Below are 23422 nucleotides of genomic sequence, written 5' to 3'. Positions count from 1 at the left end.
CCGAGTTCACACAGATGGATAAAACATTTTCAAAGCACGTTTCTGGTGCAATTCCTTTCAATTATTTATATATTATAATTCTGCTCTTTTAAAAAGGCTGACAGTCTTTAAATTTTTGTCAGCTAGACTCAATCCACATGGGCCTTTAAGTTAAAAAGGAAAAATAACAGTCATGTCATTTGGTGTCCCCTGTGTCTGTTAGATAGATGCAACTTGCTGCTTTTAATCTTTTCTTTGCTTTTTGGCAGAGTTCAATGCCTCAGGAACAGAACTCATGAATGAAAATCTCACACCTGGGATCTTGTCTGTTGTTGTCAGCTCCATGATCATGCTGTTCCACAAGACATTCAGCTTTTCTGGAAAAGAACAAATGAGATAATGTTTTCTCTTCTGCATTTACAATGCAAAGTTGCATCCATTGGGGATGCTAATTATAAAATTGGGCAAGTAATACCCTTGATTGCCAACCCATTCATTTAAAATTTGCCTCAGATTTTAATTTCAGTCAGATTCATTACCAAGCAGTGAGCACATAACAACCTTTATATTCTAATCTCTGAAATCATAGTATTGTAAAGTAGTTAGATGCGTGGATTATGCTGTTCAGCCCACTAACTTCAATTCAAAGGACAGAAAAATGATAGTATCCCTATCACTGAGCCAGAAGGTCCAGTTTCATGTCCCAGAGATGTGTAACAGCAAATCCAAACAGATTGATTAAAATAACCACAGCTTGCAGTCCAGCTGCTAGCCATGCCCCTCTATGCGGCCTGCAGACTTACTGTTCAAAATAAAGATCAGTGGGAGTGACAGATTTGCATGGAGCTGCTCCTTCAATCTCAGGCCATTTCTCTGGCTCATTTGCTATGGCGAGTTGATTAATAGCAAATGCGAGAGAGAAACGATCTGTGATTGGAGGATTGGCAAACAGCTTAAAAGTGAGTCCATTTCTGAAGAAGGGTCTAGGTCCGAAACGTCAACCTTCCTGCTCCTCTGATGCTGCTTGGCCTGCTGTGTTCATCCAGCTCTACACCTTGTTATCTCTAAAAGTGAGTCGTTTCTCTTTTGTTTTCACAGCAAGGGTGCATGGTCTATCTGACCTTGACCATGTGTGTTTCTTGTCTTCCTGCATAGGTGTTGGTCCCCAAAAGGAGCAGAGGTGGTGGGAGGCAGTACTGGTCCAGGGTGCAATTGATGTACCAGGACACAGATGGCGACAAATATTGACTGCACCTGGAGAAACGTTAACTCAGTGAAAGACGCTCTATGATCTACCTGAAACTTGTTGGTCTTCCAGATCAAGGAGTTGACCTCAACCGAGTGTTGCAGACTGGCACATTCCAAGGTCCATGACAATGTGCTGAGGAGCACACTAAAGCTTAGGGCAGCTGCCGCCAAGGTGCAGTGGGGAAAGATCACTGTCTGTCTAAGTTAATTGGGGTCCATTTAGATATCGGACTCTCCTAGTGCCTCAAATGCACGTCAATACAGTATTGTATATGTAAGAGATGTCTTTGGTTTATGTGGATAGAGTCAAACTCCAATGTTTACTTGTTTCCTTGATATGCTATACACAGAACCGTACTTCATTTGTGACTATGTTTATATCTAAAGTTTTTTAATGAATAAAGTATATTTTTGAAATTAAAGAAAAGTTTGCACATGATGTACTCACCAGGGCAGCTGAAGACTGACATGGCAGAGTCAGGACTTGTGCGAAGCTCAGTGCAAGCTGGAAGAACAGCACCTTATTTTCTGCTTGGGAAGTCTACAACCTTCTGGACTCCATATTGAGTTCAACAACTTTAGAGCTTAAACTGTCCCATGTCCTTACCCCTATCCCCACACACCAGGCCTTATCATCACATCAGCTGCTAATACACACAATCCATTGATAGTCACTAACAGTCCCCATTAATTGCTTTTCACCCACCCAGTCTGATTATTATCTACTCCTTTGTCTGTTCATCTGTTCTTCTCTGTCTATCTGGGGTCCATTTCCATCTATCATTTACTCCCTACTCCCTACTCCCACCCTATCCTCTGCATTAAAACCAACATTTTCCTAGCTACCATCAGTTCTGAGGAAGGGTCACTGGACATGAAATGTTAACTCTGATTTCTCTCCACAGATGCTGCCAGACCAGCTCAGCTTTCCAGCAATTTCTGTTTTATTATAAAACTATAATAGTTAGTCCATAGACCCTGACGAAGATAAATCCAAAAGTTTGGCAGGGCCCAGGTGACTAGCCCTTGGGATGGTGATTTGTGAGAGAAGGGGTAAATTCATTAGGTGGTGGTAAAAGGCAATAGGATGGAAACTGGCATGGAGGCCTCCATTGGGCAAAGTTGTAATTTGGGTGCCTTCATCTATAAAGGGACATTAAGGCGCATCCTCCAACTTAACCGTATCTAGTTAGCAATTTTTTTGACTGGAACTACATGTATTCTGTTAGGTATTTTGGTAGTCCACCTGTGGGAAGGGGAATGCCATATCAACATGTTGCTGATTCAGAACTTGCCTGTACATGTTGGCTGGTTACTATCTTTGTGATGGAGTTATGCTGGAAACTATTTGCTGTGCAACACACCACAGCTGAAGAGCATTCACTGCTATAATATTCTACCAGTAGGGAGAGGAAATTACCCCTTGGCTTCAGAGCCCTCCTTCCACAAGATGCTGATTTGAATTTTATTACAAATTTGCCAAATTTGAAACAACTGGTCTGAGGCAACAGACAATAAGTGGGATATTATAGAACATTAAAGTAAATAAATTAGCAGTATAAATTAAAATCAATATGACTGTAATTACAGGCATGTTAGTTTGATAATCGTAGTGAGAAAAATATTCATGCATTATGAGACTAGGACTTCCAAAAAGGACCTACTCATGAAGGTATTAAATAAGAATGTTATCTCCGTCTTTACCAAGGAAGAAGGTGCTGCAAAGTCATAGGTGCAGATTTTACATTAAGTACTGAGGTATACGCTGTTATCTGTTATTCATACTTGGGCCTTACTTTTGTACTGGAGCTTCCTGTCCTGATTGAACAGGTACTGACGTGACACAGAAGTGCTGAGGGCATGTCCCCTCTGATATTAGCAGCGGAAGGAACAATGTAGGTAGATGTGTGGAAGGGGGAGGTGCTGTAGTGCGCTGTTGGAGTCATGATTTGAGGTGGGAATTGGGCTTCGAGGGTTGGGTGGTTGAGATGAAATACGTGTGAAGTATAGGGTCATTCCGAAAGTTTTGTTTTAAATATTTTTTATTAATTAAAAGGCGTTCCTGGTGCAGCTTTCACTGAAAATCACTTCTACCCTATGTCCTTCACCTGTGATTAACATGTCTGCTCTCCAGATGTTTAATGTTCCCATGTATGTACCATACATGTGTACATGTGTACACAGCAAGACTTCCTCCAGGTTCTGATGCTCAACAGTCACAAAAATTTGTTGCTACATTAATCAAATGATCTCAGCTGGAGTGAAACAAAAGGTTGTTTGATACTTTGCATGGACTAAAAAGTCGATTAGGAGGAGAAACTGAAAGGCAGTTGTACTTAGATGTGATAAGTCACCGGTAACTAATCCAATACATTTGAGGAAACTTAGAGAAGTAAAGGTGGAAATTTTAGAAGCGTTGGCCATAACTTGCCAATCTTCTTTTGATATGGATGGCACCAGAGTACTGGAGAATTGAAATTTTTATATCCCTGTTCAGAATGGTGCAAGGAACTGCTAGATATCAGTTTAACATTAGTTATTGGTAAGCTTTTCGAGATGATAACCTGGGACAAAATTCAGTGTAACTTGGAAAAATGTAATTAAAGAAAGCCAGCACAGATTTCTTAAGGTCAAATCATGTTTAACCAAGTTGATTGTGTTTACTGATAAAGTAACAGAAAGCATTGATGACAGTAATGCAAATAAAGTAGTGTACACAGGTTTCCAAAAGGCATTTAATAAAGTCACTTAACAAGGCTAACAAGTTAAAACCCAGGAAATAAAAGCAGACATTAGCAGAATGAAAATAAATTGGTTAAGTGACAGGAAATAGAGGGTAAAGGCTGTTTCAAACAAAAGAGCTGTTTCAAACAAAAAAAGAGTTTGGAATTAAGAACCTACTGATCACCATGAAATCATTGTCGATTGTCGGAAAAATGCATCTAGTTCATTAATGTCCTTCAGGGAAGGAAATCTGCCACCCTCCCCTGGTCTGCCCTACTTGTGACTCCAGACCCACAGCAATGAGGTTGACTCTCCATTGCCCTCTGAAAAGGCCTAGCAAGCCTCTCAGTTGTACCAATCACTGCAAAGTTTCAAAGGACTGAAACTGGACAGATCACCTGGCATCAATCCAGGTACCGGAAAAGACAATGGCAGAAACAGCCCTGTCAACCCTGCAAAGACCTCCTCACTAACACCTAGGGATTAATGCCAAAATTGGGAGAGCTGTCTCACAGACTTGTTAAGCAATAGCCTGACATAGTCATACTCACAGAATCATACCATTCAAACTATGTCCCAAGCACCACCATCACCATCCCTGGATATGTCCTGTCCCACCACCAGGGCAGACCCAGTAGAGGTGGCAGCACAGTGATATACTCTAGGAGCAGCACTGACTCCGGACCCCATGAAGTCTCATGGCTTCAGGTTAAACATGAGCAACAAAACCTCCTGCTGATTACCATATATCATCTTCTCTCAGCTGATGAATCAGTACTCCTCCATGTTGAACAACATTTGGAAGAAGCACTGAGGATGGGAAGGGCACAAAATGTACTTTGGGTGGGAGATTTCAATGTCCACCACCAAGAATGGCTCAGCCGCAGTACTACTGATCGAGCTGGTTGGGTCCTAAAGGACATAGCTGTTAGATTGGGTCTGCGGCAGGTGGTGAGGGAATCAACAAGAGGGAAAAATATACTTGACCTCATTTCTTACCAATCTGCCAGCTGCATTGCATCTGTCCTTGAAGATATTGGTAAGAGTGACCGTCACACAGTCCTTGTGGAGCCAAAGACCCGCCTTCACATTGAGAATAGCTTCCATCATGTTGTGTGTCACTACCACTGTGCTACATGAGACAGACATTGTATGGATTTAGCAATTCACAACTGGGCATCCATAATGTGGTGTGGGCCATCAACAGCAGTAGAACTGTACTCCAACACCATCTGTAACTTCATGGCCTGACATATGCCCCACTCAACCATTACCATCAAACCAGGAGATCAATCCTGGTTCAATGGAGAGTGCAGAAGGGCATGCCAGGAGCAGCACCAGGAATACCTGAAGATGAGGCATCAACCCGGTGAAGCCACCAAACAGGACTACTTGCAGCCCAAACAGCGAAAGCAAGTGATAAACAGAGCTAAGCGATCCCATGACCAACAGATCAGATCTAAGCTCTGCAGTCCTGCCACATCCAGTCGTGAATGGTGGTGGACAATTAAAATCATTGGAGGAGGAGGCTCCACAAGTATCCCCATCCTCAAGGACAGAAGAGCCCACCACATCAGTGCAAAAGATAAGGCTGAAGCATTTGCAGCAATCTTCAGCCAGAGGTGCTGAATGGATGTTCCATCTCGGCCTTCTCGTGCAGTCCCCAGCATTACAGATACCAGTCTTCAACAAATTTGATTCACTCTGTGTGATATCAAAAAACAGTTGAAGACACGAGATACTGCAAAGGCTACAGGCCCTGACAAAATTCCGGCAATAGTACTGAAGACGTATGCTCCAGAACTTGCCGCTCCCCTAGCCAAGCTATTCCTATACAGTTACAACACTGGTATCTACCTGACAATGTGGAAAATTGCCCAAGTATGTACTGTACACAAAAAGCAGGATAAATCCAACCCGGCCAATTACTGCCCTATTAGTCTACTCTCAAACATTGATAAAGTGATGGAAGATATCATTAACAGTGCTACCAAGGTGCACCTGCTCCGCAATAACCTGCTCAGTGATGCCCATTTTGGGTTCCACAAGGACCACGCAGCTCCTGATCTCATTAGAGCCTTGGTTCAAACATGGACAAAAGAACCAAATTCCAGAGGTCAGGTGAGAGTGACAGCCCCTGATATCAAGGCTGCATTCGACAGAGTGTGGCATCAAGGACCCCTAGCAAAGCTGGAATCAAAGGGTATTGGGGGCAAACTCTCCAGTGGTTGGAGTCATACCTGACACGTAGGAAGATGGTTGTGGTTGTGGGAGGTCAATCATCTCAGCTCCAAGACATCTCTGCAGGAGTTCCTCAGGGTAGTGTCCTAGGCCCAACCATCTTCAGCTGCTTCATCAATAACCTTCCCTCCATCATCAGGTCAGAAGTGGGGATATTCACCACTGATTGCACAATGTTTAGCACCATTCGTGACTCCTCAGATACTGAAGCAGTCCGTGTTCAAATGCAACAAGATCTGGACAATATCCAGGCTTGGGCTGACAAGTGGCAAGTGACATTCATGCAACACAAATGCCAGGCTATGACCATCACCAATAAAGAGACAATCTAACCACCATTCCTTGACATTCAATGGTGTTACCATCACTGAATCCCTCACTATCAACTTCCTGGGGGTTATCATTGACCAGAAACTCAACTGGACTCACCACATAAACACAGTGGCTACAAGAGCAGGCCAGAAGCTGGGAATACTGCAGTGAGTAACTCACCTCCTGACTCCTCAAAGCCTGTCCACCATCTACAAGGCACAATTCAGAAGTATGATGGAATACTCACCACTTGCCCGGATGAGTGCAGCCCCAAAAACATTCAAGAAGCTTGACACCATCCAGAACAAAGCAGCCCGTTGGACTGGCATTACATCCACAAGCATCCACTCCACACCGACACTTAGTAGCAGCAGTGTTTACTATCCACAAGATGCACTGCAGAACTTCACCAAAGATCCTCAGACAGCACCTTCCAAATCTACGAACACTTCCATCTAGAAGGACAAAGGCAGCCGATATACGGGAACATCACCACCTCCAAGTTCCCTTCCAAGCCATCACCATCCTGACTTGGAAATATATCGCCATTATTTCACTGTCGCTGGGTCAAAATCCTGGAATTCCCTCCCTAATGATATTGTGGGTCAACCCACAGCAGGAGGACTGCAGCGGTTCAAGAAGGCAGCTCACCACCACCTTCTCAAGGGCAACTGGGGATGGGCAAGAAATGCTGGCCAGCCAGTGACGCCTGTACGCCACAACTGAATAGGAAAAAACAAATTGTATGTGGTGGCTTTCCCCAGGCCTTAGTATTAGGGTCACTGCTTTAGTGACCAAGGCTTTAGGTGAGTGAAAAACAAAGAACAAAGAACAGTACAGCACAGGAACAGGCCCTTTGGCCCTCCAAGCCAGCACTAACACATTTTACCCTTCCATAATAAAACTATCTTCACTTCCAGGATCCATATCCCTCCATTCCCCTCCTATTCATGCATTTGTCTAGGTGCTTCTTGAATGCTGCCATTGTGTATGCTTCCACTACCTCCTCTGGCATCACATTCCAGGCACTCACTACCCTGTGTGTGAAAAACTTGTCTTGTACATCTCATTTAAACTTAACCCCCTCTTGCACGTTGAAACTGTGTACCGTCATAATTGACCCGTCCACCCTGGGGAAAAGCCTTATACTTTCCACTCTATCCATGCCATTCATAATCTTATAAACGTATATCAGGTTGCCCCTCAACTGCCTGCGTTCCAGTGAAAACAAACCCCGTCTGTCTAACTTTTACCAGGCAACATCCCGGTAAACCATTTGTGTACCCTCTCCAAAGCATCCACATCCTTCTAGTAGTGTGGCGACCAGAATACTTCAATACGCACTACTTCAAGTATGGCCTAACTAAAGTTCTATAAAACTACAGCGTAACTTGCCTATCCTTATATTCAATTCCCCTTTCAATGAAGACAAGTATGCCATAGGCCTTTTTTGACGACGTTATCTACCTGCGCTGCCACCTACAGTGATCTGTGGATCTGCACACCTAGATCCCTCTGCATATCATTATTCCTAAGGGTTCTACCATTCACTGTATAATTTCTACCTGTACACGACCTTCCAAAATACACCACCTCACATTTGTCTGGATTAAACTCCATCTGCCATTTTTCTGCCATTGCCTCCAAAAGCACTTTCCAAACTTTGAGGACAGCACAAAATTTGGAAGCGTTGTGAACTGTGAAGGCAATAGTGATAGATTTCATGAAGATAATGAATGGTCATGTGGTTCAATACAGAGAAGTGTGAAGTGATATATTTTGGAAGGAAAAGTGAGGCAAGGCTACTCAATATAAAGGACAAAATACTAAAGGAGCTCGGGAGCAAGATTTGCTTGGTCTACTGTGGTGCAGGAAAACTACTCTTGACTAATTATAAGAATCTCTCATAATTAACAAGATATAATTTATTGCACGTCAGCAACTAGTTAGAGATTACATTGAAATGACAGGCATTGTTACACAAATGTGGAGGAAAATCAGAATTAGGTATTCCCTCCTTTGAGAAATGAAGCTATTCAGCCCACGAGCCCACATGAGATCATCAATATTATCTCTTTCTGACCCATATATAACAAAATGCATTTTGATTCAGAATTCAGAAACAATTTAAGAGAATGCTTTAGGTTTGAGGAACTTTGGTTATGTGATTACATTGGACACTTGAGCTTTTTCCTTCAAGAAGTGATTTGGTAAAGGTATTCAACATCATGAGGGGTCCCAACAGAGTCACTAAGAAGAAACCAATCCCATTAATGTAAATGTCAAAGGATATGGTTTAAGATGTATAACAACAAATCAAATATGATATGAGAAAAGCAATTTTCCACCATGCATGGTTAGGATCTGGTAATGTAGTACCTGACAAGATGGTGGAGGCAAATTCAATTAGATCTTTCAATGGAGAATTGGGTAAGCATCTAAAGGGAAAAAGAAATTCAGGGCCACAAGAGAAAGGCCTCATGGTATCACTTCCACAGAGTCTGTATGTCCTCTTTCTGTGCTATAACTATTCCATTATTCCAGAATCCTGTGATTATAAAGAGTTGATAAATGTATACTGACAAAGACTTGCAAAGAGTTAGATACTATGAAGCTACTGTGGTTTCAAAATTCTTAGCTCTGGAAGATGTGCAGTGATACCACTATTTCTAACCCTGGCAATTTTCTAAAGTTGAACCAGACTGTTCACAAATTTGGAGAAAAATCAGAGTTAACATTTTGACTTGAGTGACGCTTCTGAGGGAGGGTCACTCAACTTGAAACGTTAACACTGATTCCTCTCCACTGATGTAGCCAGACCTGCTGAGTTTTTTTGTTTCTGATTTCAGCATCAGCGGTTCTTTTGGTTTTTATTTTGTTCACAAATTTGGTTTGTTTTTGATTTAATTTTGAGTTTCTGACCCACTAGCTCCAGCACACAGAGAAAAGAGTGGGTCTACGACTGATATTTTAAACTTAAATAATGGCAACTATGTGTGCATGAAAGCTCAGCTAAAGTAAATGGGAATATTAGGCCAGGGAATATATTAATAGAAACACAGTGGCAGACACTTAAATGGATATTTCAGAACATAGACTAAGTATATTCTTATTATAAAGAGAAATTGTAAGAGGAGTAACCAACATCCAAGGTTAGCTAAGGAAATTAAGAAAAACATGAAACTTAAGGAAAAAGCATTAAATTATACAAAGGTGAGCAAATCCATGATCATTTAATGCAAAGCAATTAATTCAAGATAACTGAGCTATGCTAACTCAGCGTGCTACTCCTGTAGGCAACAATTTACCCTCAGCAGCAACTCTCATGTTTGGAAGATGGATCCACACAACTGTCCCCTCCCACACTCTCACCACACATGCACATGTGTATGACACACTGTTAGAAAGAAGAGATAAAATGGTACAAGAACTTTATCAATAAGTATGCAGGCAATTATCCAAAACTGAACCAGAACAAAGTATGATGGTGTAAAAGTTTAGCATATTCATGGAAAGATATCATGTCACAGTGTCCAGTATAGGTTACGATGTGGTTCTGAGCAATGGTCAAGTCCTCCAAAGAACAGAATGACATATCCGAACAACTATCCATCATTTAGGATGGGTGATTCAGGTACTGAAGATATCATGTCGTATAACATCTGCACAGCTAAGATTTAATGATACACATCCATCCATAACCATAGATGGCATACTACAGAGTGAAGTGGTGCCACCAAATCACAAAAACTCTAAGGACCAGATCCAGTTGTGTTGTTTGTCCTCCAAGACATTATCTGAATGTTTGAAGACATTATGTCTATATGTATTCTTGTACATGTTATTGGAAAAAGGAGAGAGATGTTGTATCATGACATGGATTCCAGATCAAACATGCTGGTACCCCAAAACATTTATTTGAAATCAAGTTGAGATGTTCTCGTACAATGGCACCTGCCTTGTCTTCAGTCACTGTGTCTATGTCGTGCAGTCAGCATAGTCAGTTATGTGTAACGCATAATATCATTTGCAAGCACACAACCCAGATGCTGGTGGAATTTTTCCTTGTCTGGTGTGATCTGGACAATGGAAAGAACATCATACAAATACTTCTTCACAACAAATGTACCTACACGCTACATGGACACCATCATCCTCAACCCTTCGTGGACCAGGTGACATCATAAAACCACAAGCCTCACTACATCATCATTGTTGCTCTCAGAATAACTCAAACACCACTTCAGCACTTTGTTTTGGAGATCAATGACACAGTTATGACTTGCATGCGTCTGCTATGGCACATTGTGCAAAGGACACACACGAATCTCTTGTATCTAAAGTTGTGGAGTAGATTTGTAGCTCGGGTTGTGGGTGTCGAGGTTGTTGAAGTTGGTTGGCTTGCCGAGCTGGTTTTTGTTTCGCAGACGTTTCATTACCGTGCTGGGTAACATCCTCAGTGCAGCCTCCAATGAAGCGTCGGTGTGTTTTCCCACCTGGTTTTTAAACTCTGGGGTTTAGATGGATTGCCTCACTTCCGGGTTTCCTTCATAGTGGAATGTATATGGGGTCGAGTTCAATGTGTTTATTCATTTCTGATATCAAAAACACATTGGAACACACCACAAGACTCCTACGACCGCTGGGCATCAGAGTGGCACACAAGCCCACGTCAACCCTACGACAACTGCTCACCCGAACCAAGGACCCACTCCCCGCCATGGACAGGACCAATGTCATCTACAAGATCCCCTGCAGAGATGGTGAGAAACACTACATTGGACAGACAGGAAGGAAACTAACAACAAGAGTACATGAACACCAACTGGCTACAAAAGGCACAACCAATACTCACTCATCTCAATCCACACGGACAAGGAGAACCACCACTTCGACTGGGACAACACCAAGATCCTGGGCTAGGCAGCGACAGGCACGAGAATTCCTAGAAGCATGGCACTCCACGAAGCATGCTATTAATAAACACATTGAACTCGACCCCATATACATTCAACTACGAAGGAAAACCGGAAGTGAGGCGATCCACCTCAACGGATCCCAGAGTTTAAAAACCAGGTGGGAAAACACACCTATGCTTCTTCGGAGGCTGCACTGAGGATGTTACCAAGCATGGTACTGAAACGTCTATGAAACGAGAAACCAGCTCAGCGAGCCAACCAACTTCAACAACCTCAAGAATCTCTTGTATCTATACCAGAGGTATTTTTCAGCCTCAATCCTGATTCTTTAGAATTCATTCACATTATGCTTGGAGGCAGCCCACAACTGTGTACTACACATTGTTTTTTAATCACATACTTGCTTTGACTTTGACTTACAGGCTGCAAGCCTCAGTATGGATTGTATTGCTTTCTTAGCGTGAAGGTTCTTTAAAAACGATAAGGTTAGACTTTTAAAAACACTTTGCTGTTCCCCTGCTTTGAGTAGCTCTCCTGAGGACTCTCCGAGGTCAGCTGTGGAATTTCACTGTTTGTTTATTTTTCTTAGACAAATTCCAATGTCCAGAGATACTTGTAAATAAACAGCACAGACAGTCTACTGCCTGGTAATCCGTTGTGCAGGTTCACTGCTCCTTTTTCACCTCCCATGTGAGAGCTGCTCTCTATCTCTCTCTTCCCCCTAGTTGAAGTTCTATTGTTTTGATCTTTTTCCCAAAATCCCAAAACAACGCAACAGCTTATAAAACAGTAATTACTGTTCCAAGAATTTGAGGAAATTGGCTCCAACACTGAAAAAATCTCAAAAAAGGAACAGCTCTTATAGCCACAATTTTTCTCCATCCTCCATCTTGGATTACCCAGAATCCATTTTGAAGAAGTGATGATGAGGATTGATGAAGGCAGAGCGGTCAATATGGTCTTTATGGACTTCAGTCAGGTGTTTGACAAGGTTTTGTTAACAAGGTTAGTTTACATGGAATACAGGGAGAACTAACCATTTGGATACATAATTAGCTCAAAGGTAGGAAATAAAGGGTGGTGGTGGAGGGTTGCTTTTTGGATTGGAAACCTGTGACCAGCGGTGTGCTGCAAAGTTTAGTGTAGAGTCCACTGCTTTTTTTCATTTATATAAGTGATTTGGATGTGAAATAGGAGGTATGGTTAGTAAGTTTGCAGATGATATCAAAATTTGTGGTGGAGTGAACAGCCAAGACGGGATCTTGATCAAATGGCCTGAAGGGTCGAGGAGTGGCAGATGGAGTGTAATTTAGATAAACGTAAGGTGCTGCATTTTGGTTGAGCAAATCAGGGCAGGACTTATACACTTAATGGTAAGGTCCTGAGGAGAGTTGCTGAACAAAGAGACCTTGGAGTGCAGGTTCATAGTTCCTTGAAAGTGGAGTCGCAGGTAGACAGGCTAGTGAAGATGATGTTTGGTATACTTGCCTTTATTGGTGTGCATTGTGTATAGGGAGATAATGTTGTGGCTGTAGAGGACGATGGTTAGGCCACTTTTTGGAATAATGCGTTCAATTCTGGTCACCATGCTATAGGACACATGTTGTGAAATTTGAAAATGTTCAGAAAAGATATACAAGGATGTTGCCAGATTGGAGGCTTTGAGTTAAAGGGAGAAGAAGAATAGGCTGGGGCTATTTTCCCTGGAGTGTTGGAGGCTGATGGGTGGCCTTATAGAGGTTTATAAAATCATGAGGTGAATGGATAGGGTGAGTAGTCAAGGTCTTTTCCCCACCGTAGGTGAGTCCAAAACTAGAGGGTACAGGGTTAAGGTGAGAGGGGAAAGATTTAAAAGGGACACAAGGGGCTACGTTTTCACAGAGGGTTGTACGTGTATGGAATGAACTGCCAGTAGAAGTGGCGGATGCTGGTACAATTATAACATTTAAAAAGGTATCTGGTAAGGTATGTGAACAGGAAGGGTTTGAAGGGATAGGGGCAAAATGGTGACAAATGGGACTTTAGGATATCTGGTCTGTTAATTTAGGATAACTGGTCGGCATGGAAGAGTTGGACCGAAGGGTCTGTTTCCATGCTGCACATCTCTATGACTCTTGTATTCGTGTACAAATTGCCAGCTTCTGTAATTTGCCTTGATTTTTACAACAGAGGAAGAGCAGGCGGCTTGTTAACTGCGAGGAATATAGAATAGTCAAGTGTGTGGATATGTTTCTGTGCTGTACCATGCAACATCAATGTCATGCATGTAGCACGTGCCAGCAGTTTACAGAGCAAACTCACTACGTTATCCAAAAAAATTATCATGTGTGAAAGTCAATTGGAATAATTTCTCTGCTGGGTGAAGAGGGACTATAGTCATATTCCAATCAAGATGATAGGCCACAGTCAGTCAGTCACAGTCAGCTTGGTCCTATCACAGTCTGGGCATCCTGGTCCTAATAATCTTGGGATTAGATCATGTTCAGTGCAGGTCAAGTACACCAATCTAAGGCAAGTTTTTGCTCTAATGAGACAAACAGGGATAGAAGCATAGAGTCATATAGTATTGGAAACAGACCCTTCGGTCCAACTCACCTAAACTGCTCAGTCATCCCAATCTGACCTAGTCTCATTTGCCAGCATTTGGCCCACATCCCTCTAAATCCTTCCTATTCATAAGCCCATCGAGATGCCTTTTAAATGTTGTAATTGCATCCACCTCCACCACTTCCTCTGGCAACTTGTTCCATTTACGCACCAACTTCTGCATGAAAAAGCTACCCCTCAGGTTCTTTTTAAAATCTTTCCCTTCTCACTTAGACCTATGCCATCTAGTTTTGGACTCCTCCACCCCTCAGAAAGAAGATTTTGGCTATTTACCCTACCCATATCCCTCATGATTTTATAAACCTCTATAAAACCACCCCTAAGCCTTTGATGCTCCAGGGAAAAAAGCCTCTGCTGATTCAGCCTCTTCCTATAACTCAAACCCTCCAGTCCAGGCAACATCATTGCAAATCTTTTTTGCAACTTTCCAAGTTTAACAATATCCTTCCTACTGAAGGGCGACCAGAATTGTACGCAGTATTCTAAAAGTGGTCTCAACAATGTCCTGTAGAGCTGCAACATGATGTCCCAAATCCTGCACTCAAATGTTCTGACCAATGAATGCAAGCATGCCAAATGTCTTCTTCACCAATTCCCTCCCATCTACCTGCGACTCCACTTTAAAGGAACTATGCACCTGCATCCCTAGATCTCTCATCCCTAGACACTCCCCAGGGGTCTACCATTAACTATATAAGTCCTGCTTGATTCGTCTTACCAAAATGCAACACTTCACGTTTATTTAAATTGAAATCCATTTGTCACTTCTCGGCCCATCGGCTCATCTGGCCAAGGTCCCATTGTACTTTGAGATATTCTTCTTCACCGTCCACTGCACCATCTATTTGGTGTCATCTGCAAACTTACTAACTACACCTCCTATATTCACATCCAAATCATTTACGTAAATGACAAAAAGTGGTGGACCCGGCACCGATCCTTGTGGCATATCACTGGTAACAGGCTTCCGGTCTGAAAATCAGCCCTCTACCACCATCCTCTGTATACTACCTTTAAGCCAATTCTGTATCTGTATTTTTCCAAAGTCCATTTAGACAACACCTACTGCTCTGTTTCAGTCTTCTTTGTCACCCTTTCAAAAAACTCAGCAAAGTTCATGAGACATAATTTCCCATGCACAAAGCCATGTTGACTATCCCTAATTAGTCCTTGTCATTCCAAATGCTATAATCCTGTATCTCAGAATCCCCTTCAATGGTCAATACTTCCGGAGCTTTTTCTTATAGCCTTTCTTAAACATTGGCATCACATTAGCCAGTTTTCCAGCAGCTCCCCTGTGGCTGATGCTGATACAAATATCTCAGCAATCTCTTCCCTAGCTCCCCATATATGTTGAGTATAACGGAAATGTGTGCAATAGCCCTTAGTGCTGAATGCACAAAAAGAGGTTTAGGTGTCCCAGTGAGATAATAAAAAGTGCAGAGAATTAAGGGTTAGTAGTTTAGGAGCATGAGGTGGATGAGAACTATCAAGTAGATGTCATTTGTGTAGTAGTGAGAGTTGCAATACATTAGATTTGATGAGATGTGTGTACAATGACAAAGCTGGAGAGACTGTGTCTTTTCCCTAGGGTGGCGCGATTTCAAAACTACATGCATATTTTTAAGTTGAGAGGAGAAAGATTTAAAAAAGATATGGGGACTTTGTTTTTTTTTTTTTTACAGACAGTAGTTCATGCATGGAATAATCTTCCAGAGGAAGCCATGGATGTGGGTACAGTTATAACGTTTAAAAAACATTTGGTAAGTACATGAATAGGAAAAGTTTGGAGGAATATGGGCCAAACACAGGCAGGTGAGATTAGTTTAGTTGAGATTATGGTCAGCGTGGACTGGTTGTATCAAAGGGTCTGTTTCCATGCTGTATGTCTCTATCACTCTATGACTGGTGACCATGGGAAAATGAGGTAGAAGAGAGAAGATGGTGGCACTTACCCTGCTGAAGATCATTTACCTTCTTGTTGTATTGCCGGATGTCCCTTTTGACTTGGGACACAGCTCAGAACCAGGCTGCAATTTGGGCCCAAGCTGACTTGGTCTGGTGGTGTTATTTCCTGTGGTGGTCTTTCTCAACTGTTCTCTTCAACACCCAATCTACCGAAACATCCAGGTCCCTATCTTTGTAGTGGTGCGAAGCTTTCCTTTCCTTTTGACCATGTCCTGAATATAGAGGGTCAAGCAGCACAGTGTCAGCTCTTGTTCTTTGTTTGTAGCATCTTAAGTGGTGAGTAGCTGCCTTTAAATACGGCACCAGTGACAAGACTATGAAAGATTCTGACAGTGGCTTCTCTGGTGACAATATATGATTAACAACATGAAGAACATAAACCTGTAAAAAGTCTCTTTGAATCATGGAAAATTAGATGCCATGGACATCACTTGTCAAAACACTAATGGAATTTGTGACAATTTTGCCCTAAGTGCGTAAGTCTGTGATATTGTAACCTTGTAAATAGTTATTGTTGTAAGTAAACTTTAAGACATTAGTCTCAGAAGATCACAATTTTATGGTATATGTTACCTTTAAGGTCCTAACATATAGAAAATCACAGATTTGCATCAAAACTCATAGTAACTGTATGGCATTGACAATGGAACCCTTAATGACAGAGAATTATTTTGCTCTTGGGTTTCCAATATACATCAATTTTTTGTGTTCAGTTCACTTAATTAGGATCGATCTAAGGAAGTGCAACTTCACAAACCTGCTTCAACATATATTACTGAGGATACTAAAGGAGTACAAAATATAAGGAGCATGAGTAGAGTTACGTAGACATATCACTGAAGTTACAAGCTACATGGCAAAAAGTAAGCAGGATCAGTCTGATGCAATTCTAATCCCAAAAAGGACTGAACTCATTGCAACGCCTTTTCTTCTTGCAACACATGGAAATGGATACAGTATAGGTAAATCTAAAATCCTACATGGTCATAATCTCATTCAGCAATCATCTCACTTATTGTTTCTACTGTGGAAACAGCTAGTGCGGCATCAGGGTAAATCTTAAGACACACACCCCAGCAAGGAGAAATCATAAATATCATTATGACCAGTTCTTTTATCTCTACAAATACTGACTAATCTGCTGTATATTTCTAATCTTTTGTTTTTCTTTCAGCAGGATTCCATTTACCACAATTTTCAAAAAAAGTGCTTTTATTTCCCTGAAATGGTTGTATTTGACCTTTCCCTTAAATGACCATAAGGTTGTTCATGATTTAAAATAGCAAATTTATTGATCATAAATAGCTGTAGAACAAATGAAGACACTTTTTTTTCACATTTTGTGTTATAGTAATGTTCTGCTTTCATAAAGATGTTTTAAGTCATTGGGGGTTATCCATGCTTTGCAAAAGACCTCCCTAGTGCAAAATCTAATGTTAATCTCAAAAAATGTAATGCTCTTCATTAAAAAATAATTACTAACTTGGTTTCCTGCAGCTGCCTAACACTAGGAGAATATTCCATCGTATCATCTATATTACTTCTGAGCCAACAGCATAGATGTTTCATTTTGGAATAGAACAGTAGTTCAATTAAATTTGGGTTGTATGGAGACAGAGAGTAGAATTTTCCAAAAAGGGACTGAATCCCGACAGTGGTACAAAATGGGTATCCGCAACACACATGGCCAACCAACATGCATTTCCCCTTAATTTTACAGGTGGTGGCTCATGAGTAAGTTGCCACTGGTGCTGCTGTTTCGGATGGCTGCCCATCCCCTGTCCAATTTTTATTAATTAGAATGTAATCAGAGTATGAGGTTAATTGTCATTCCCATTGCCTCAGCATCAAGTTGTAGGAATAACCTGAAAAGTGACTTTGTTGGCCTTAGCAATGGAGAAAATGCATGAGATGAGTGGGCTATCATTGGATATTCAAAATCTAAGTGATTTTCAATATGCTAATATGTAAATTAAAAACTCTGCTTGTTATTCAGATCCATGCATATGCTAAACAATTTCACAGGCAGTTGAGCCAAAGATAGTATAGTAACTATTATAAAATTATATTTCCACTCTTTCAGTATCTATATTGCTCAGTTCTACTCGCTACCTTTGATCAACAGATAAAAAGTTTTTAATAGAACCTTGAAAGACAACAAATGAACAGATGATTTAATATGAGAGGAAGTGGTGGAGGTTGCTACAAGTTCAACATTTAGAGGCATCTGAATGTGTATATGAATAGGAAAGATGTAGAGGAATATGGGCCAAACTCTGGCCGACGGGACTAATTTAGGATATCTGGTCGGCATGGTTGAGTTGGACCAAAGGGTCTGTTTCCATGTTGTACATTTCTATGTCTCTATGACTTTGTGACTTGCCAGCATTGATTTTTCTGTTGATTATTAAGACAGATGGGCTTAAGTACAGCATAAGTGACCAGAAATGTCTGGAGATTGCCAGTGAGCTATAAATTGAGTTCAGGAAACTTTGGTGGAAAACAGGTGTCAATTTCAATGTCGATAGGGATTTTTTTTTCAATTGTTCTTGGGATGTGATGTGTTGCTAGAAAGAACATTATTTATCGCCCAATATAAATTGCTAATAGAGAAGGTGCTAGTGAAGAGTCTTGTGTTGGTGTACCCACAGTGCTATCAGGGAAGGAGTTTCAGGACCTTGAATGAAGGAGGCTGAAGGAACAGGAATATAGTTCTAAGTCGGGATGTGTTGTGTCTTAGAGGGCATCTGAAGTGATGTTTCCATTTTCCTTCACCTGACATCGTGTCCTTCCAGGAGATAGAGATGTTGGTTTAAAAGGTGATGTTGAAGGAGCCTTGAGACAGTTCTGCGGTGTTTCTTGTAATTGGCACTTGCATACAGCTATGATTGTATGCAAATAGTGGAGTGAATGAATACTTAAGCTGGTGGATAGGCTGCTGATCAGCAAGTTATTTTGTACTGGATGGCATGGACCTTTTTTTAGTCCTGTTGGAGGTTAAGTATTAATTTATCTAGTTGTTCATTCACCGGATGTGGGCATCATTGCTTGGACCAGCATTAATTGTCTATCACTAATTCCCTTTGAGAAGGTGATGGTGAGCTAAGTTCTTGAACAGCAGCAGTCCATTTGTTGTAGGCACCCTCACAATGCTGTTGTGGAGGGGGTGTGAGCACTTTGACCCAGTGATACTGGAGGAACAGTGATATATTTCCAAGTGTGAACGGTAAGCGGCTTTGAGCCGAACTTTCGGGGCGGGGGGGGGAGAAAGAGGTGGGCATACTCCCATGTATATGCTACTCCTGTCCTCTCGACAGCACTGGTCTCGTTTAGAAGATGCTGTCTAAGGGGCAGTGCATCTTGTAGATGATACACACTGCTGCAACTGAGCATCAGTGGTGATGGTAAAGAATGCTTGTGGATGTAATGCCAATCAAGCAGGTTGCCTTTTTGTAAATGGCGTCATGCCTGTTGAGTATTGTTAGAGCTGAACTCATCCAGGAAAGTGGGAGCATTGGCATTACACTCCTGACTTGTACCTTGTAGATCTACAGGCAATGGGGAGTCAAGAGGATGTTGATAGTTCAGATTAAGTGATCGGAATGTGAGAACAGCAGAACAATGGTGTGTCTAAGTGCCAGACTAGAAAGAACCAACAGTCCCACTGGAGTGGCGGGAGGAGAGAGAGGACAAGGCAACAGAACATGGAACAAGTAAAATTAAAGAGAAAGGAAAGGAATGGGAATGTGTTCACAATCTGAAGGTGTTGAACTCAATATTCTCTCTGTGGCTGAATGTACTGTCCTTGGCAAAGGACTCAGCTTCATACTGAAATGCACCTTAATGAATTTTGGGCTCACCATGATCTTGAACAATTTTTTCGGTGCCTCCGTCTCCACAATCATTTCTTCAGGCAGGAATCCCCCCAGCCATTCCACTGATCGCTTCACCTGCCTCCACTTGGACCCCTTCCTCTGACCTCTTACCGATCCTCAATAACTTCATTAAAAATCATCAGCGTGACATCAGCCGTCTCACTTTCTCCGCTCCTCTTCTGAAATTGCCACATTCCGCTCTCTCAGGTTCAACCCTAACTTTGCCATCAAACTCGGTGACAAAGACGGTGCCATTGTAGTCTGGTGCACTGATCTGTACCTTGTGGAGGCTCAACGCCAACTCTTGGATACTTCTTCCTGCCTCCCACTGGGCCATGACCCCACATCTGAACACCAAGCCATTGTTGCCAGGACTGTCTCTGACCTCATTACCTCCGGATATCTTCCTCACACTGTCTCCAACGTTATACTCTCCCAACCCTGAACAGCCTGTTGCTATCTCCTTCCCAAAATCCACAAGCTTGAATGTCCTGGTAGGCCCATCATATCAGCCTCTTCCTGCCCCAATGAGCTTATTTCCTCCTTGACTCCATCCTCTTATCCCTTATCCAGACCCTGCCCACCAATATTCATTATTACTCTGATACCATCTGCCATATTGACAATTTCCAGTTCCCTGGCACTAATTGCCTCCTCTTCACCATGGATTTACAATCCCTCTATACATCCATTCCCCACCAGGATGGTCTGAGAGCTCTCGGCTATTTCCTTACCTAGAAGCCTGAATAATCCCGATCCACCACCACCATGATCTGCTTGGCTGAACTTGTTCTCTCACTCAACAATTTAATTCATCTCACTTCTTCCAATTCAAAGGAGTGGCATGCATAGGTCCCAGTTATGCCCACCTCTTTATAGGGTATGTGGAACAATTCTGGTTCCGATCCTACACTGGCCCCCTCCCGTAACTCTTTTTCCGGTACATCGGTGACCATTTCAGCGCCTCTTTATGCTCCCGTCTGGATCTTGAAAAATTTGTTCATTTTGCCTCCAATTTCCCTCTATCACTTTCACATGATCCAGCTCCAACAATTTTCTCCCTTTCCTTGACTTCTCCATCTCCATTTCGGGGAAGGCCATCCACTATTAAGCCACTGACTCTCATAGCTACTTTCCCTGCAGCTTTTCACACCCCCCCCATTCTGCAAGGATTCCATCCCATTCTCCTAGTTCCTTTGCATACATCACATCTGTTTGGATGATGCTACAACAGCACTGCTGACATGGCTTCTTTCTTTCATAACCATGGTTTCCCACCCACTGTGGTTGACAGGGTCCCCACCTATACCACTCATGCTTCTGCCCTTGGCCCTGCCCCTTCCCATCACTCAACAACATAATCGGGTCCGCACTGTCCTCACTTTTCATCGCACCAGCCTCCGCATTCAAAGAATCATTCTCCGTCATTTCAGACAACTCCAGTAGAATGCCACCATGAAAGACACCTTCGACACACTCCACTGTCTGCACTTCGCAGGGACCATTCCCTCTGGGACACGCTAGTCCATTCCTCAACCACTAACACCACCCCCTCTTCCCATGGCAGCTTCCCAGGTAACTGCAGACGGTGGAACACCTGATCCTTCACGTCTCCCCTGCTCACCATCCAAGGGCCAAAACAGTCTTTCCAGGAGAATTAGCATTTTACTCGTACCTCCTCCAATCTGGTCTATTTCATTCGCTGCACCCAATGTGGCCTCCTCTACATTGGAGAAACCAAACACAGGCTTGGTGACTGCTTTGCAGAATGTCTCCAGGCTGTATGCAAGCATGACCCCGACCTTCCCATGATCAATCATTTTAACACAGCATCCTACTCACATGCCCACTTGTCTGTCCTGGGCATGCTGCAATGTTCCAGTGAATCACAGCACAAACTGGAGGAACAACACCTCATTTTCAGACTAGGCATTTTACAATCTTTTAGATTTAATATTGAGTTCAATGCCTTCAGATTGTGAACCCATTCCCATTCCTTTCTTTTAGCTTTACTTGTTCCATCCTCTGTTGCCATGTCCTCTCTCCCCTCCTACCATTCAAGTGGGATTGTCTGCTCTTTCTAGTCTGGCAGTTAGACACACCATTGTTCTGCCATTCTCATATTCCGATCACTTAATCTGCTCCATCAACATGCTTTCTACTGCTGCACTCCACTCCCCCCAACTATTGCATAAACGCTGCCCCCTCCACACTTCATGTCAACTCTGATGAAGAGTCATCTAGACTCAAAACATTAGCTTGCTCTCTTTTCATGAATGCTGCCTGACCTGCTGTGATTTTCAGCATTTTTTGTTTTCAGGACTTAATTCCAGCATCTGAGTAATTTGCTTTATCAGTTATGTCCTGTCAGGCTTTTTGTACCTGATGTTGTAGCATCTTGTCTGGCAGAAGGTGACATTGCTCTTGCTCAATGTTCTCATCTTATTCTTTGGAACACTACTGCTGCTTTTCCAGCTCTTTAGCGTCCATCATACCCCACTGTGTCTGCTCTAATTGTACAGAGCACAGCGTGTTAGGATTATGTGGCACAATCCCTGCCAGACTGATTGCACGCTTCAGAACCCCACCTTCAGGAAACAGAATTAAAAAGAATCAATGTGGTTTCATGAAGGAGAAATCATAACTGACAAATTTATTACAGTAGAGGACTGGTTAACAAATAGGGAGTTGTAATAAAGAAGTTATTTTCAGGATGGCTACCTGTATCTAGTTGAGTGGCACAGGGATCAGAATTGGGACCACAATTATTAACATTATATGTAATTGATGAGGAAAGTGAATGTGCTATCAATAAGTGTGTGGAAGACATTGAAATAACTTTGAAGGTAAATAGAAAGGATGAAACAAGGAGTTTACAGAGGGATATAGATAGGTTAAATGAGCAGCCAAAAACTTGGTAGATGGAAAATAATGTGAAATAATGTGAGGATTCTTTTGCCCCTCACCATGGGCGAATTTTCTGATACCATGAGAAGCATGGACAATGCCAAGAAATGTAGGAAAATATGGTGAGAATGAAAAATGATTTTCAACTTCAAGAAAAAAAATTCAAATTTCCCCTTAAGGTTTTATGGGTGAGCTCAGAATCTCACAGATAAGCAGTGACTACCTCATTTCCAAGTGTTTGCATCTCATTATTCACGAAATTAGCCTAATTTATCTGCAGCTCATCATCCTTCATTATACTGACAAGAAACTAGATGGTACCAATTCCTGACTTGAGAGTCAGAATAGTTATCTGGTGGATGCAGTTCATTGCTTCCTTCACCCAACCTTCATTTTAGAGTTCATTCACCAACATGTCATAGCATGTTCTATTGACAACGTCCATTGCCACCCTGCATGCATGGAAGGTTGGCATTGGCACAATACCAATCTCACTAGATCACCATGGCCAATCTCAAATAACTCATAATACACTGCAGCACTTTACTTTGGAGCTCAGACAGTTTACATTGAAAAGGTTCTTTTTTGTATTGATGAGTAGGGCCTACAGAGTAAAGTGAGATTGCTTGAAGATTTCAAGCA

At 42.1% G+C, this 23422-nt stretch overlaps 1 long non-coding RNA gene across 1 annotated transcript; it reads right to left on the bottom strand.

The window, feature by feature from the left end:
• Window positions 1-234: 234 nt before the first annotated feature.
• Window positions 235-22459, bottom strand: LOC125482947. Its single transcript, XR_007261937.1, has 3 exons — window positions 22256-22459; window positions 15986-16210; window positions 235-356 (listed from the first exon to the last, which is right to left on the bottom strand). It is a non-coding gene; the product is annotated as an uncharacterized LOC125482947 (long non-coding RNA).
• Window positions 22460-23422: the final 963 nt, after the last annotated feature.

The sequence above is a fragment of the Rhincodon typus genome, chromosome 4 (assembly GCF_021869965.1).
Source record: "Rhincodon typus isolate 14 chromosome 4, sRhiTyp1.1, whole genome shotgun sequence".
Lineage (NCBI taxonomy): Eukaryota > Metazoa > Chordata > Chondrichthyes > Orectolobiformes > Rhincodontidae > Rhincodon > Rhincodon typus.
The sequence above is the reverse complement of the archived record's forward strand: the minus strand, read 5'-3'. Positions and strand labels throughout refer to the sequence as shown.